An 18,035-nucleotide genomic window follows, 5' to 3' on the forward strand; every position below is an offset into this window, starting at 1 on the left:
TTTCTGTTTAGCCTCCGGAACCATCGTAAGGTATTAGCTCAGAGGATGATGTATGAATGAATGTAAATGAGGTCGACCACTCCTGAGATGTATGGTTAATTGAAATAGAACTTTATTATCACATCCTGTTGGTAAAATATAATTTTATTTTCCTACGATTACGACGATGATACAGCTATCCGTGCTGTCGATGTTCATCCAACTCTAGCTACAAGTAACCTATAATCTGAATCGGACCAAATCAACGGATGGCTATTTAGATGGAAGATAAAGGTGTTAAATCAAACGAAGTTAAATCAAGTGACATTCGCAATGAGGAGAGAAGATTGCTCAAGGATCCAATTCGATGGTGTTTTCATCCCGCATGCTCAAAATGTACGGCATCTTGGTCGTCATCCGACGTGGATGTTCACATGTAAAGGAAAAAAGAAAACAACTGAATATTATGTTTAAGGAAATATACTGGTTGCCGAATAGGAAATCCCAACTTTCACTAAATAAGAAGCAGTTGCTGTACACTATTATTCTGAAACGTCTTTGGACCTATGGAATTTAGCTTTGGGGTATTAAAAGCAACAACAACGGCAATTCCGAAACAAATTACTGAGGAATATAACAGAGGCGCTTTGGTTCGTATCAGTGAAATCCACGAATATCTGGGTTTACCGATGTTCGAGAAGAAATAAAGCGATTCGCTACAAAATATAAACTACGGCAAAACTACCACATGAATTATTTATCTGCTAACTTGCTGAAATGACTCTACGTTTTGGACCTTGGTGACTTTATGTGATTTCAGTTTGACCTGCATCAACTGATTGTTACCCAACGATTTATTATTTCATTTCATTCAATTTTAGTCGCTCTTTCGTAATTAATTTTAGTTTTATTTTCATTTTTTTTCTCTCAGTTTTTCATCGATTCCCTTGTTTATTAATCCTTATAGTTGTTTTTGTTTTGTGTCGAACTACCAATGATAATGTTGTCTGACATAACTTTATGTGTGTTCGTACATTGACGTGTTTTGTATAGGAATAATAATAAGTATGTACCTAATTATTTTTGATGAAAACCTCTCTTTCTTTCTTTTCTTTCTTTTTCCTGTTTAGCCTCCGGTTACTACCGTTTAGATAATTCTTCAGAGTATGAATGAGAAAGATATGTATGAGTGTAAATGAAGTGTAGTCTTTCTTGTACATTCTCAGTTCGATCATTCCTGAGATGTGTGGTTAATTAAAAAACCCAACCACCAAAGAACACCGGTATCCACGATCTAGTATTCAAAAATCCGTGTAAAAATAACTGGCTTTACTAGGACTTGAACGCTGCAACTCTCGACTTCCAAATCATCTGATTTAGGAAGACGCGTTAACCACTAGATCAACCCGGTGGGTTGATGAATTCCTCTCTGCATGTGATCATATTTACTTATGGATTGTTTAATATTGAAAACGATTGTAAATTTTACTTTAAGACAGAAAAATGATATTTTGAATAAAAACAATTAAAAAATATTTTTAATACCACATCCCTCAAAACATATAAAGGAAAAGTTGATTTTAAAAAATATATATTTTTTCTTCCATGTACGAAGTAAAAGAAATATTGAAATCGTGAAAAATTTCGATTTTCAGATTTCAATGGAAATATCCATTTAGAACATCCCTGAATCCATTTTGACTAGTTTCGGCGTGACGTCTGTACATACGTACGTATGTATTTCGCATAACTAAATAACGATTAGCCGTAGGATGTTGAAATTTTTGATTTTGATTTAGGACTGTTGTAACATTTAGCTGTGCACCTCTCCTTTTGACTAAATCGACTAAATCGAAAAAGCCCAAAATTCACTGCAATAACCCCTCTTTTTAATTATTGCTTATTACCCCTCTTTTTTTATTATTGCTTAACTGCAATAATAAGCCCTCATTGAGAGCTTTTCAACGACATATCATAAGTGATACTTATTTTATTTTATTTTCATTGGTTCCAGAGCTATAGCCAAATAAAATTTTAATTAATGAAATATTTGGAAGGAGAAGAAGGCACATCGGTTAGAATCAGACTTCATCACCTTTTTTAAACTTTTTTTTAAATTTAAATATATTGATTTATTAACCAATTAACCTCTAATTGTAAAAAAAATCTTTACGATAAATAATAATAAAAAAAAAACCATGAAAAAATATCAGAAGTTATTAATGAAAATAAATTTTATGTACTTTTCATTAAAAAAAAAATGTGTATACGTAATTTAATAGGCGTACAAGGAAGTCATGTAGTGTCTACATCAGATTTTTTAATTTAAATGAATTCTTCAATTTAATTAACCGATATTTATTTATAATCAGGGTATATTAATAATAAATTTATAACTAATAAAATACGCAGCTATATACAGGTCCCGTTTAAAAAGAAACGGCTTATAATAAAAATAAAAAAATAAAAATATAAGAAAAAGCTTATTTAATAAACAATAAAGAAAAAAATTGAAATTAAAATTAACAAAAAAAAAGTACATTACACATAACCCGACACCATTTCTTTTTAGAAAAAAGTTAAGAAACGTTATTATTAAAACTCAAGATATATTTCGTATTGTATAAAAAGTAATTAACAGATTCTTACAATAAATGTAATAAAATTTGGGGCAAAGAAACCTCATCAAAATAAATATACAAAAAAATAAAATAATTTTTAGAAAAAAAACAATACAATCGCTGATATGATTATAAGACGACTAATGAGCAAATTTAAAAAAAAATTTAGTATTTTAGCTGAAAAAAAATATAACAAAGATGACAGCCGCATTGTAACTGCGAGGTAAGCAACAAATAATGAAGCTAGCACCCAGTTATCACTCGACGTATCTAAATGCTATTCATATTAATGAGTTGTAATTTGAAAGGTAGTGTTTACAAGTGAGGACAAACCGAGAGAGAAAAAGTGAGAGAGGTCGATGAGGGGGAGGACTGGAATAGAGAGTAAGAGAGAATATTTTAAAGGGGCTAGATTATATAGAAGAGAGCGGGACGAGGGCGTGGCTGTACGAATGAGTGGTGTGTACATCGATCGGTCCCTGCAGAGAATGAGTACGAGGGAGAGAGTAAATGATACGAAGGGTGAGAGTATAGAGCCATAGCTACTACCGGCACGGCGTGGCATGGCATAGCGTAGCACAGTACCGGGGAGAGCTTGTGGGGTCGTGGGAGAGCGACCCGGCGGTAGAATTTAGAAAATCAAGAAATGAACATTGGCGTTATAAATAGAGATTTCAACCAAAAAATATAATTATAACGTTTATCCTACGTTACAATTTATCTCGTTAAACTACCGCGTCGTTAAAATAACATTAATTTTTTTTTTAAATGTAGAAAAAAGTATATTCAACAAATTGAATTCCACGCTAAACAATGACATAATTTCTTTATAAATACTGAATAATATACGCGAATGAAATTAATTATCGACTAATATTCTGGGGAAAAAATATTTACGTTTACGCATCTATCTGATATTCCACGCATTGATTATCGACTCGTACAAAGTTAGCGGAGTGAAAATTAAATTAATTATATATATATATATATATATATATGTCACCGTGAAAGACCGAAATTAGAGAATGTCAACATTCTCCGGTGAATGTCGACACATAACAAATGTCAGTGAAAGAAAAATATTTGCTTATTCGGTCCTTTGCTGGCATATGTCTGACAAACACACAGAAGCTGTGGTGAGGGTTGAAACGATAACTAAAAATCTGATGTGGATCCCCTCATGACATCCTTAACCGCCTATAAATTATATACAGATTTTTTAAAATGAAAAGTACATAAAATTTTATTTCATTAATAACTTCTGATATTTTTTCTTTTTTTTGTTATTACTGAATTATTCATCGTAAAAATATGTTTACAATGAGAGGCTAATAATTATTAATAAATCAATATATTTAAATAAAAAAATAAAAAAAAACAGTTAAGAAAAACAGGAGATGAAGTCTGATTCGAACCGATGTGCCTTTCCTTGTAAGATCCAAATGTTTGATTGATTAAAATTTTATTTGGCTGTAACTCTGGAACCAATGAAAATAAGTACCACTAATGATATCGTTGAAAAGCTGTCAATGAAGGCTTATTACTGCAGTTAGGAAAAAGTCCAAAATCCAAACGTTTTTGCATTTTTGGCTTTTTTGGACACTTTTGGATCAGTCGATTGCAATAAAAATGGAAGGTTCACAACCAGATATTACAACAGTCATAAATTCAAAATTTCAACATCCTACGGTGGAGTTTTTTGAGTAATGCGAAATAGTACGTACGTACAGACCATCACGCCGAAACTAATCAAAATGGATATTTCCTTTACTTCGTACAAGGAAGTAAAAATAAAAAAAAAAAATCACCCAATACCAGTCTCTAAGGTACATAGATTACGCGAGACCCTCGTAAAAAAAAGGAAGTTTAAATTTAAGCCAAACATCATAACCTACGCTCGCTTCGTTCGCTAACCTAGTCTAAAGAACGTTAAATATACAAATTATATATGTTATTTTCCAACACTGGAGGCGATTAATCAAATTCACCAAGATTAAAAAAAAATTTTTTTTTTTTTAATCTTTTTAGTATGACAACTGACCAAATTATAACTGAAAATAAAAAAAAAGAAATTTCATGGAAAATAATGTTAAATAACTCGTTAATTTGATCGCCCGATCTATGTACTCGTATATAAGCAAGAGTATTTAAAATTTTTTTCTTGTAAGATGAATGTAACCATGTGCAAACAATTGTTTTCTTAAAAATCAGCCCTTTATATAAATATTAAATAATAATAATAAAATGAATTTATCAGAATTTTTAAAATTGTTTAAGATAATCTTTTGCTCGAAAAATGCTGGCCCTTAAAACCAATAAACTTTGTTTTAATATTTTGAACAAACATTTATTAGGTACAAAGTGGGTTAATCTTTATCCGATATGAATCACTGCCTGATGTTGGATTTTCTGTACATCAACTGGATAGAAAATAAAGTGATCCCGAATGAGTCGGTAGGCAGAACCCATCAAACCCACAAACAACAAGGACGTATTTACTCAAAGTAGGTCTCTTTATGCTAAATATGATGCGCAAAAAAATCTACTGAAAATCACACAGAAGGAAAGAATAAGGGTAAGGAGTAATCATTTCCATAATCCCTCGGGAGATATTCTTGAAAATATCCTATACGCAAACAACATTTTTGTAAATACACAAAGATTTGTCAAAACATATTTAAGACAAAATTTATTTACATAAATATCCCGGAATAATAATCCTTTTTTTATAATACAGATTCTGGCTGTTTATCGACTTCTGGTTTAATCGAATACAAGCTAAATAAATCGCTACAAAATAAAAATATAACAAAACAACCCATGAAAAATTTTCAAGAAGAAAACTCTACTAAGAAATACTACACTTAATACAAATCGATATTCGTAACACCAAAGCATTTTAAAAAAGCTGGCAACACAGTTGTAGGACTTTTCAGTCACGCGGCGAAGCCGTGTTCCGGGAAAGTCCTAAAACTGTGGATTTTTCTGATACACGGCTTACACACACTTATCATTTTATTTAAATATAATATTTTTTTCGTTTATTTAATTCAATAATTCTACCTAAAGCGCGCGCGCATATAGAATTTAATTCGCGCGGGAGTGACGTCAGTAGCGGGCGAGGCTCGGCACTAACTAAACTAATGTAATTTCCCAACTTACAAAGAACAAATTTAGTTTGTATTCTCGGCAACCGGTGTAGCCGCGAGGCTTAACGCACCAGGTACCGATTCGACCGGGCGATCGAGTTCGAGACTCAGCCAAGCCGAATTATTTTTTAATACTTTAGAATATTATTTATTTATTTCTACAGTTTCCCTGTAAATCACAACATAGCAGACGACTACAACAGCAATTTTTTGGGGGTGGAGTGCGATTGTGAAAAATTTTTTGCAAATATTGTTGTTATCTTTAATCATTAACAAGTGAAAAATATGATCTTAATTAGGCAAAATCTCAAGATACTAAGATGACCTTGCTTTATAGCCTCACCCCCTTGACCTTGTAAGTTGAAAATTTAGCGGCATCAATGCCCCATATATAGAAGTAATGTGGCCAAGTTTGGTCAAAATAGGTCCAAAAGTCCTGGAGATATAAGGCAATTTAGCGAGCGATACCGAATACACATATGTACATACGAATAACATCGGGAAAATTTCCACCCGGTTTTTTGGGTTCCTTAGGTGTCAAAACGTTGAGATCCAGTGAAAACCGCATAATTGGACCGATTACAATACGTTTCCTTCTAGAGCTACAGCGCTATCTAGATTGGAAAGCAAACAAGGAAGCACTAAAACAAACTGTCTAATCCTATGGACATTTCATTATTTACTCGTATATAAAAAAAACTGTAATAAATTTCTTTCGTAATTGAATTCATAAATCTAACAAATAAAACGAACTTTTCCCCTTTCTTATCATTGACCTAGTTTTAAACACCACCAAAATAATTTACTTATGAGAAGTAATACGATAACTTCTACGAGATAAAAATCTGGGGAAAAGTAACGGTTTACCACACCAACATCAAATAATATCTTAAGGAAATTGAAAGTAAACTTTAATAAAATACATGTAATAATTTCATTAAAAACTTTTATATACAGTTTGGAATTAAGATTCGACGTAATTCTCTATTTATCTCAGGATAAAAATTAATAAATCCTTGTTTACGATAAGTAACTAAAAACCTGAGATTACAACCAAACAAAACATAAAAAAACACATAAAAAAAATAGAATTTAAACTAAATTTTTTATTGTTATTGCAATACTTAACTAATGCTAATAAAACTTACAGTATAAGTAGATTAATTAATATACCACCACATAATAAACGCTGTAACATATTGAACCAAAATATAAATGGCTATTATAAAGGTTAAACAAACTAACCGTGCCAACATTCTATCGTAGCTCTTTAAAATAATGGGATAGAAGGAATTATTTTGGCAACGAAACGTAAAAGTGCTGAAAATCTACTTCAAAACTGGTCTATATTATAACCGGTAGAAAACCACATACAGAACGATATTTTATTAATTATTACGGAAAGCTGACAATTTTTAAGAAAATTTGTAACACATCTACAAGAATAACAATAATTATCAAATATAATTAAATTTTTTTCCGTGTAGCCTTGAGATTCCGGAAAATGAACGAGGTAGAAATAGTCTAGGAAGTCGAAAAGTATCCGGTGGATTTGCAAGTCAAATATTACAGGCCGAACGATTATACAAACAAACGGTCGCTAAAATTCTAGTATCATATGTAAACAAAAACGACAATCAGATCGAGAGAGATAAAAAAATAACATAAAAGATATAAATATAAGATAATATACAGGGCGTTCCTAAAATGGTAGGCTGGCTATACTTTTTCGGATTCTACTTTTAAAACTAAACAAAAATATCCATACGAAAAATGGTAATTTCTCCTTCGTTCTACTCCTGTCCGTCATTTTGTAATTTTATGTAATAATTTACATCTAAAGTTCGGATAGACGAATCAAATTAATATTTGGTAAGCGTATTGGTAATAAAGTTTTAAAAAGCAAAAAATTAGGACTTAAATACCTTCAAAAAAACAAAATGGCGGCCATGTTTACTTTTCAATCCGTTATATCTTAAGCCTTTTACTTTAAAAAAAATACATTTTAATTTTTTTAATTCGGTTAACAAATAGTCGAGTTATGGGAGAAAATTGATGTTATAATTTTGTGTAATAATTATTAGGTCTTTTATTGTGGGAAAATTATTTAATTTGATGCTAATTTACAATACTAGAATTAACAATAAATAAATAAAAGCAATTCATATTTCGTGGAATTGAACGTAAAGTGGAGGACATGAAAACAGACACATAATTATATCAATTTTCTGCCATAACTTGTCTATGTTAACAGATTATCAAAAATAAAATGGCATTTCGTTCAAAATAAAAGGCTTATTATTTTAGTACATAACATAAATTTTAATAAAACTAATATTTATAGAGATATAACGGATTGGAAAATAAACATGGCCGTCATTTTGTAATTTGCAAAGGTATTTAAGTCCTGATTTTTTTCTAATTTTAAAACTTTATTCCCAAGACGTTTACCAAATATTAATGTGATTCGCCAATTCGAAATTGAGATATAAATTTTTATATAAAACTTACAAAATGGCGGTCAGAGGGAGAACGAAGGAGAAATTGGCATTTTTCCTAAGAATATTTATTTTTTTAGTTTTACAAGTAGAATCCGAAAAAGTATAGCCAGCCCCCCATTTTAGAAACACTCTGTATAATAGGAATCATATATAGTAGGATAATAAGAAGTATCTACTGTATCTACTGATAATAGAAAGTATCTACATTATTAGTAGTATAATAGGAATTATATAATATAATAATATATATAAGATAAAAAATATAGCTCATTAATTTATTCAATAGATAGTATTTTTACATCCTTCACGGCAGATTTCTTTATGAAAGTTACATTATTATTCGAAAAAAAATTTTTAAAACTTATAATTTTCGTGTTACGTCATCCAACGGCCAGTCTAAATTATTTCTGATATAAATTTATCGGGAGGAATCATGTGATGACAACGAGACAACCGTAGCCTACAACTGCTCAGACAGCCTTCGACTAAGTCAATTTTCCTCGGCGGAGCCATAACAGAAACTGAGAAGGTCGATACCTTGGACGGGTATGCATGTATTTTGACTTGAAGCTGGAAATTCAGGTGAATAAACGGTAGTAAATCTTGTCCCGCGGTCCATAATGACGTACAAGAAACAGAAGAGAGCAGCCTGTGAATATAAAGGCGACAGCTGACTTTATGTTCGTCAGGTTTGGTTCTACCAGTGGTCGGGTGACCCCCTACCACCTTCCTATCGGTCAGAACCTATAAACAAACGGGCAGGTGATTGCAGTAATGCGATCGAGGCTAAGCGGGCGGCACGAGGCTTGGTACAGCCTGCAGGATTAGACGTATTTATCGTTCGTCTGCAGTAATGTCGCTGCGCAGTGGCGCGCCGACCTGTACCGCTATACTTGGGAGACAATGAGCTCGATTACTTCTCCCCCAACGAACTTCTGTTGCTACTGCGTATTGGCAGTGCCAGTAGACAAGCTACTACAATTTTACTTTTGCTGAACTATAACCGATAAAAATTATCCGCTGATAAAAATTATCAGTTGACCTTGAAAATTAATTTTGCGGGAAGAAAAATTTAAACCAAAAGAGAGTACGAGTCATTTCAGGTGGGCCACAAAAAAAATCATTTACTCATAAGCGAAGCGCGCTGTATAAGAAAAACTTACGTTCTGCAGTAAGCAAATGAACACTTTTCTAGACTACTACTAGAAAAGGATCTTTGTGGCGGAGTGGTAGCGTCTCGTCCTTTCATCCGCAGGTCCCGGGTTTGAATCCCGGACAGACATGGCATTTTTCACACGCTACAAATTTCCACCGGGCAAAATGACCAAAGCAGTTGATGGCCGTAATCTCAAATAAAAGTAATCGTACATAAATGTCACCAGAAAGAAATTTACACGACAACAAAATTACATCAAACAATTATAGTAATTAAAAACGTATGTATATATATTATCATAAACAGCTGTGGTAATTACAAGCCATATAAAAACAAGCGTACTCCGTCGCGACTTCGCTTACAATATGGATGTGGCTTCACTCGCAATGCTTTTTTAATAGTAAACTTATTTTTTTATAAATAAAAAATATTTAAAAAACATTAAATATTTAGATTTTCATTAAATCCTGATAAAAAACGGTATAGAAAAATCTTTATGAAAAATACTGAAGGAATATACGACAAACAATGAATTGTTGCCCAAAACTTAAATAAAGGAAAACAAAAAAAGGAAGATAAGAAAATTGAACAATATTTGTTAGACCAATCCATTATATGAATGAAAACAGTTCAATATAAAAGTCCAATTAAAATAAACAAAAAATTTATTACAATCCCAAATCTAGCATCCCCATCGCGGCTTCGCCCGTGCTCTATTGGTTACTTGCGCTTCACGTCACGATCAGAGGGTTATGGCTCGCTTCGCTCTCCCTTCCCGTTTTTTCCCATTTCCCTTTCCTTCTCCCGATTATCTTTCCCTTACCCTTTCCCCTTCCTCTTCTCCATTTCCCTTTCCCCCGGACTCTTCCTCTTTCCTTTTTTCTTTTTTCCATTTTCCCCTTCTTCCCCGCGCGTAAATCGGTCAAATAGTTTTTTAGTCTATAGCGGACACACATATCGGAAAAACTGCAATGGAATCGTAAAACAATTAGTACGGCGTATGTTGCTTTTACGTCCAACAGAGCGCTGTTAACATAAATTTAGTTTTTTTATAAATCTGAATCCCTTAAAATCAAATTTTCGCAAAATCCTTTCTTAGTGTACGCCTACTTAAAGATACGAAGGTACCCTGAAAATTTCAAGTCTCTACCTATAATATTTTTCGTTGTACGTTGATTATGAGTAAGTGAATCAGTCAGGACATTCTCTTTTATATAAGAGATAATCTGGCATTAATTATCAAGGAAATCTCGATAGAAAGCACTCTCATGTTGTTTTTTTAGACAACTGTTCAAAGCGTTTAATATGAATGATCATCAAATCATTTGAACAGTATTATACCTCGAAATAATTATACTTTATAAATTAAATATTACTTATTGATCTTTCTTTTTTTTCCTGTTTAGCCTCCGGTAACTACCGTTTAGATAATACTTCAGAGAATGAATGAGGATGATATGTACGAGTGTAAATGAAGTGTAGTCTTGTACATTCTCAGTTCGACCGTTCCTGAGATGTGTGGTTAATTGAAACCCAACCACCAAAGAACACCGATATCCACGATCTAGTATTCAAATCCGTGTAAAAATAACTTGCTTTACTAGGACTTGAACGCTGTAACTCTCGACCTCCAAATCAGCTGATTTGAGAAGACGCGTTAACCACTAGACCAATCCGGTGGGTTATTACTTATTGATCTAATAATAATTTGTATTACGCACAAATCCATGATTAATAAATATCCCGTAAATATTATATATATTTTGAATATTAAAATAAAATAAAAAAAAATTACTTCGATATTATTAAAATACATCTCTATTTTTCATTAAAAAAATTTATGAAAGTCAGCAAATGTAGATGGACAGACAAAATAGTATATCATTAAAATGCTACTGAAATCCTTACGATATCTATCTACTGTTACTGAATAAATTATAGTATTTACAAAAAAAAAACCAAGAAAAGATATGATTATTGGCGAGAAGATTACATAATAAATATAAATAAATAAGAAGAAATAAAGAAAATACTTCATGAATATCTTTCTTTTTTCTTTTTTAACTTAAAAAAATCCCAAGGCAATAAAGTTGCAAAGCCGATGGCGACACGGCTATCATGTTAATTACTGATTCATTGTAACCTTCAAATGTATACGTAATCAAGGTTGGATAAAAAAAGACATTTATATTATTAATTATAATCATATCCATTCATAAAAAAATTGTATGAAGCCAACGTATACACTCTAAGAAATATTTATTTGATAAATTTTAGTTTATTTCGTTTTTTTTTTAGCTTCCAGGACCACTGTTAGGTATTGCTTCAGGGGATAAGATGGAAATACAATTTTGTAGCGTATAAAAATGATCAGGATTGGAATCCGGGACCGCTAGATTAAAGGTTGAGACGCTACCACTCGCCGCTTGTTTTGTAATCCTAACTCTCATTTCTCGCTAATGAATTTAAAGAGATATCTAGTCCATCTGTTAATCATCTATATCTCGATATTTATCAACGAATATTAAAGATACGTGTTATAATGCAGATGTAAGCAACTTCTTTTCATTTCAACGGTGCAGGCATAAAAACATGAAGTATTGTTTTATTTTTGTTAATTCAAGAACCATATCTTCTTAAATGTCTGAGCGACAATAATATGACACCTACAGGAAAGAGAATACGACATAAACTCGTTAATTGTGAAAGATCAAACGGTGAAGAAATTTCTTTACGAAACAAACTCAACCGAATCTTCTTAAGAACTAGAATAGTTTATTTTTTTACTAGGCTAATTTTAATTACGAGTATATTATTTAATAATAAAATAATCTATTAAGTTATCCGTATAAAAAAAAAAAACTGTTCTAAAGGGTTATTGAAATAAATTAGAAAAAAGAAAAAGCTTAATAAACCCGACATACGAGGTCTTTAAATAAAGTAATGAGACTGGTTCAGAAAAACTTTTTATTTATAATCCAATTACACGTGGACTCTACACCTCCGAAATAGTTCCGTTGGGAACCCACGGAATGCTTCAAATGGTTTTTCCATTCTTCATGGCAGTGTTGGAACTCAGAAATCGGAGTATCCTTCAGATGTCTGTTACATTTTTTAAATATTTCTATTGTTCCAAAATCGTGTCCTTTGAGGTATCTTTTAAAATTAGGAAAAGGTTGTAGGGACTCAAATCAGGTAAATAAGGTAGTTGAGGAACTACAGGAATGTTTTTCTTTAGCAAAAACTTATAAATTGAAAGTGCGCGGTGTGACAAGGTGAATTGTCATGATCCAGCATCCAGTTGTCTTTGATGGCTGGTCTCAAGCGGGCAACTCTTTTCCGCAGTCTTTCAAGAATTTTTCGGTAAACGTATGGATTTACAGTTTGTCCTGTAAGCAAAAATCCTTATGAACAATACCATTACTATCGAAGAAACAAATTAGCATGGTTTTCATATTTGCTTTTTTGGGACATGGTGAGTTTGAAGTATGCCACATCTTGCTCTGGCGTTTTGTTTTTGAGTCCTACTGAAATATCCAAGATTCATCAACGGTAATAACATTTTTTTTTTTAAATCAGGATCAGTTTCAATTTGCCCTACAAGATCGCGGCACACTTCCACCCTGTTCTTTTTCTGTTCACTCGCATGGTTTTTTGGGACCAATTTTGCACAAACTTTTTTCACGTCCAATTCGTTGGTTAAATTTGATGGAGTGTGGTACGGTTCAATTTCAATTGTGCTGCAATCATTCTGACAGTTAATCGCCGGTCGTACCGAATTAATTCTCTGATTCGCTCAACATTGTCGTCAATTTTTGACGATAACGGTTTTCCAGAATTTGGATCGTCCGCAATTGATTCCCAGTCATCTGAAAATGGTTTAAATACCTAAAGTCTTGGGCTCGTGACAGAGCGTCATATCCATACGCCCTTTTAATTTTGAAAAAGTTACAGTAGCAATCTCACCGAGTTTAACACAAAACTTGATTGCAAAACGTTGCTTATAATTAGTACCACTCATTTTTGTAACGCACCACAAAAACTCGTTTCACGAAAAAGTTTAAGTCTCACGTGGCAACAATAGACTAAAAAGCTTAATATAAATCAGGTGTTCATATAACCATATGTTTACTAGTAACTTTACAGTGTTGCCACTTTGGCTGCCAAAAAAAAAAACTCGTCTCTACTTTATTTACAGAGCTCGTAAATGTAACAAAAACATCATTTTCTTTTATTAAACATAGGTTTTCAATAGAGTTGATTTACATTTTTATACTTCCATCTAATTAAAATATTAATGAAACAAAAAAAAATGTAAGCTTATTTCTACAAATATATGACAAATTTAAAACCAATTTCGGATAATATTACCTATTTCGTTTTATAATTATTTACAAAGACTTAACTATAACATTAATTATGTAATATCCATGAAAAAAATGTATAATATCTATATAAAAAGTTTTCATCATATAATGTACAAGCATCTTCGATGAAATAACAAAAGAAACATATAACAATGAAATTCCGTAACGAACAAATATTAAATTTTAGATTCAATTTTCTCAACAACTGACATCGTTGGTATTAAACAATTTATAAAAAAAATGGAGTATCCACTTATCAATAATTCTGATTATTGGCTATCCAAGCGCTTTCAGATTAATCCTCCATCATCATATTTTACTGATTAATTATGAATTTTATAGTTGTGCATATAAATTTTTATAAATGGGAATTAAAATGAAAATAAAATTTAAAATTATTATGTTGATAACAGTTGATTGTAAATAGTTAAAATAAGTCAACGTTAAAAAAAAAAGGTCTTTTCAGTAAGATGTTTAAAATTGTTAAACAGTTGACAACTGTTTACAACTTGTATATATCTTACTGACAAGACGTTTTTCTTTTAACGTTGACTTATTTAAATAATTAAGTCAGCTGTTATGAACATAAAAATTATAAATTTTATTCCCATTTATAAAAATTTATATGAACAACTATAAAATTCATAATTAATCAGTAAAATCTAATGAGGGAGGAATAATCCGAAAACGCTTGGATAGTCAATACTCACAATTGATGTATGGTACGTGGACATATTTTTATATAAAATATTATATTTCATGACTAAAATTATTCCTGAAAAATAAAACTAATTTTTTAAAAGACGTTATTATCGATAAAAAAATAATAGGAAGTTATTCCAGCTTTTTAAATGAGATAAAATGGAATTATTTAAAAAAAAAAAAAACAACGTTAAAAAAGGAAAGGAATTACATAGATTTTCAAGAGAGAGTGAGAGAGAGTGAGAGAGAGAGAGATTTAACTGTCAGACGGTTAAAGGCAAAAGGAGAAACGTTCAGCCACCCTATTATTCTCCAAGCTTAATTCGCCTCTTCAACGAATAGCCTGAAAGCATTCCGTAACAGGTGATACTGACATAGCTAAGAGATCAAATAAACTCCAAACGTCAACGACAAACACGAAAACTTCTTACTAACACACATAAAAACCTTTACAAAGAAACTTCTGTTTTTAATCATACCTGAATGTAGATTACTGTAACGGATGCTTGATTACGAACTGTACCGTGCCCTTGTGGGATATCTGAAACAAAAAAGAATTTATTTATTAAACATCGTATATATATATACATAGAGAGAGAGAGAGAGAGAGAGAGAGAGAGAGAGAGAGAGAGAGAGAGAGAGAGAGCTATAGAGGATCGTACACATGGAGTGTTATTACTTTTTGAAATGTCAAAAACACAATACTAGATATATTTTATTTTTACAGCGGAACATAAAGTTATAAAATTACGCTCACATTATACTTTTTTCGGACCATTTTTCAAACACAACAAGGGGCGACCGGTAACCGCCTAGAAGACGTTGCCTCGATCGTACCCGTGTGTCGCGGAGTAGACTGCCAACCCTGTTACCAGTCCCATTAGGGTCCTACCTGAATCATGAGAGTATCCCGACCTTCTATTCCGGATGGCCGAGGTACCCCTCTTCAGGAGAGCTAACCTTCCCGTTCCTAACCAATTTGGGGTCCAGGTATGCACACGACGCATAACCCCGCCCTTCAAGCCCGACTTTCCATCGTAACACAAGAATAACATTATAATGCTTGCTATAAGCCTTGGTATATCTAAAACCTAGAAGCGTGAACTTGATAGCTCGAATGATAATAAAATTAAAAATATATAGTTTATCATATTTAACAATAACAGTGTTCTTATACAAAAAAAAATCTGATTTGGACACCACATATACACATTTAAATTTACATATACACATTTTTCTTAAAATGAAAAGTACATAAAATTTTATATTATAATAACTTCTGATTTTTTTTTTATTATTGAATTATTATTTATCGTATTTTTTTTACAATCTGAGGTTAATAATTATTAATAAATCAACATATTTAAATTAAAAAAAAAAAAACAAGTTAAAAAAAAGGAGGGGACATAAAGTCTGATTCGAACCGATGTGCCTGCCTTCCTTTCCCTTCTAAAACCCAAATATTTCATTAATTAAAATTTCATTTGGCTATAACGTTGGAACCAATGAAAAAAAGTACCACTTATCGTGAATAGCGTTGAATAGCTCTCAATAAGGTCTTATTACTGCAGTTAAGAAAAAGTAAAAAATCCAAATTTTCTTAGAATTTTGTACTTTTTTGGACACTTTTGGTTCAGTCGATTGTAATCAAAAAGGGAGGTACACAACTAGATGTTACAACAGTCCTAAATCAAACATTTCATCATCCTACGGCTAATGGTTTTTGAATTATGCGAGGTACGTACATACATACTACATACGTACAGATGTCACGCCGAAACTAATCAAAATGGATTCAGGGATGGTCAAGATGGATATTTCCGATAAAATCTGAAAACCGAAATTTTTCGTGATCACGATAATTCCTTTACTTCGAACAAGAAATTAAAATTTGTTATAAGAAAACTTTTTTATAGTGTCCAAATAATGATTTGAAATTTTATTTCGGCTGAAATACCCCCATCCCTTTTTTCAATTGCAAAAATTTAATACATTATTTTCGCCCGAAATACATTGTTCTATGGCTTCAAAGTTTAAACAAAATCGGTGAACGGGAACCAAAATTATAAGACCAAATATAATCCAACATACATACGTAAGTATATATGATACATATGTAAGTATATATGAACGTCCATCTGATAAAAAACAGACTTTTTGGACTTCGAAGTATAAGAATAAATTCTTTCGTAGATTATTTACAGTTATTAAATATATTTTTATTTTTTGTTAATGCAACATAATTCTCACTCTTATTATTTTTATTAAGGTGGTTGACTGATTTATTATTATAGTATTTATAAATAGTATTTTAATATATTTTATTAATGACATTTTTCGTATAATTATTATTTATTAATAGAACGTTTGTTTTCTTTTTTTTTATGTATTTAGGTGTATCTTTGGGATTTGTAAATTTTATTACTCTGCAAGATTCTTGACTACTGATTATTTTTATGAATATATTGATAAAATGATATATATTGACATTTTTCAAATAGGAAGACAAAAGATATGTTGAATATTTCTTTTTAAAATGGCGGAACTCAAAAACGAATTTTCGAAATTAAATATAAAGTTTTATTGGATATAGCTACTTAAAATATATGAAAACTGGACAGGAAATTTGAAAAATAAATTCTTCTCAAACTACTTCCTTTTCAACTACTTCGAGAGTAAACAAAACGTTCCTTTATATTGTTTTTATGTTTATATTATTTTTTATTTTTTTTTACATTTATTTTACTTTTATTTACTTTCTAAACTGAAAAGAAATAATATAATAAAACTTCCAGAATTATTTGATAAAAACAATAAAATAGTAGAAAACTGAAATAACTGAATAATACGAGTCTTTTAAAATTAAATTTTTTTACTATATTATTATATAAAATGCAGTTTTAGAAGATTATTTTTTTAAGCTAACATTTTTTCATTAAAGGATTTGATAAAATCAGATTATAAAAGAAAAAAAAATGTTATTAATAGAATAAAATAGAATAGAAAATAGGAGGAGAAAAGATTATGGAGGTAGAAGAATTTTGTTATTTGGGAAGTATAATTACTAAAGATGGACGAAGCAGGAGCGATAAAAAATGCCGAATAGCATAAGCGAAACGAGCCTTCAGTAAGAAATATAATAAGTTTACATCAAAAATTAATTTAAATGTCAGGAAAAGGTTTTTGAAGGTATATGTTTGGAGTGTCGCTTTGTATGGAAGTGAAACTTGGACGATCGGAGTATGTGAGAAGAAAAGATTAGAAGCTTTTGAAATGCGGTGCTGTAGGAGAATGTTAAAAATCAGATGGGTGGATAAAGTGACAAATGAAGAGGTATTGCAGCAAATAGATGAAGAAAGAAGCATTTGGAAAAATATAGTTAAAAGAAGAGACAGACTTATAGGCCACATACTAAGGCATCCTGGACTAGTCGCTTTATATTGGAAGGACAGGTAGAAGGAAAAAATTGTGTAGGCAGGCCACGTTTGGAATATGTAAAACAAATTGTTAGGGATGTAGGATGTAGAGGGTATACTGAAATGAAACGACTAGCACTAGAT

At 31.3% G+C, this 18,035-nt stretch overlaps 1 protein-coding gene across 5 annotated transcripts in view; it reads right to left on the minus strand.

Moving 5' to 3' along the window:
- tty (tweety) overlaps positions 1-18,035 on the minus strand; it is a 356,795-nt gene that overhangs the window by 207,321 nt on the left and 131,439 nt on the right. For all 5 annotated transcript variants that reach the window (XM_075375807.1, XM_075375808.1, XM_075375806.1 and 2 more), the window contains exon 2: positions 14,955-15,016. The gene's annotated coding sequence lies outside the window, so the exon portion shown is untranslated. The remainder of the gene's footprint in view (positions 1-14,954; positions 15,017-18,035) is intronic.

Source organism: Lycorma delicatula, chromosome 9 (genome assembly GCF_047948215.1).
Source record: "Lycorma delicatula isolate Av1 chromosome 9, ASM4794821v1, whole genome shotgun sequence".
NCBI lineage: Eukaryota > Metazoa > Arthropoda > Insecta > Hemiptera > Fulgoridae > Lycorma > Lycorma delicatula.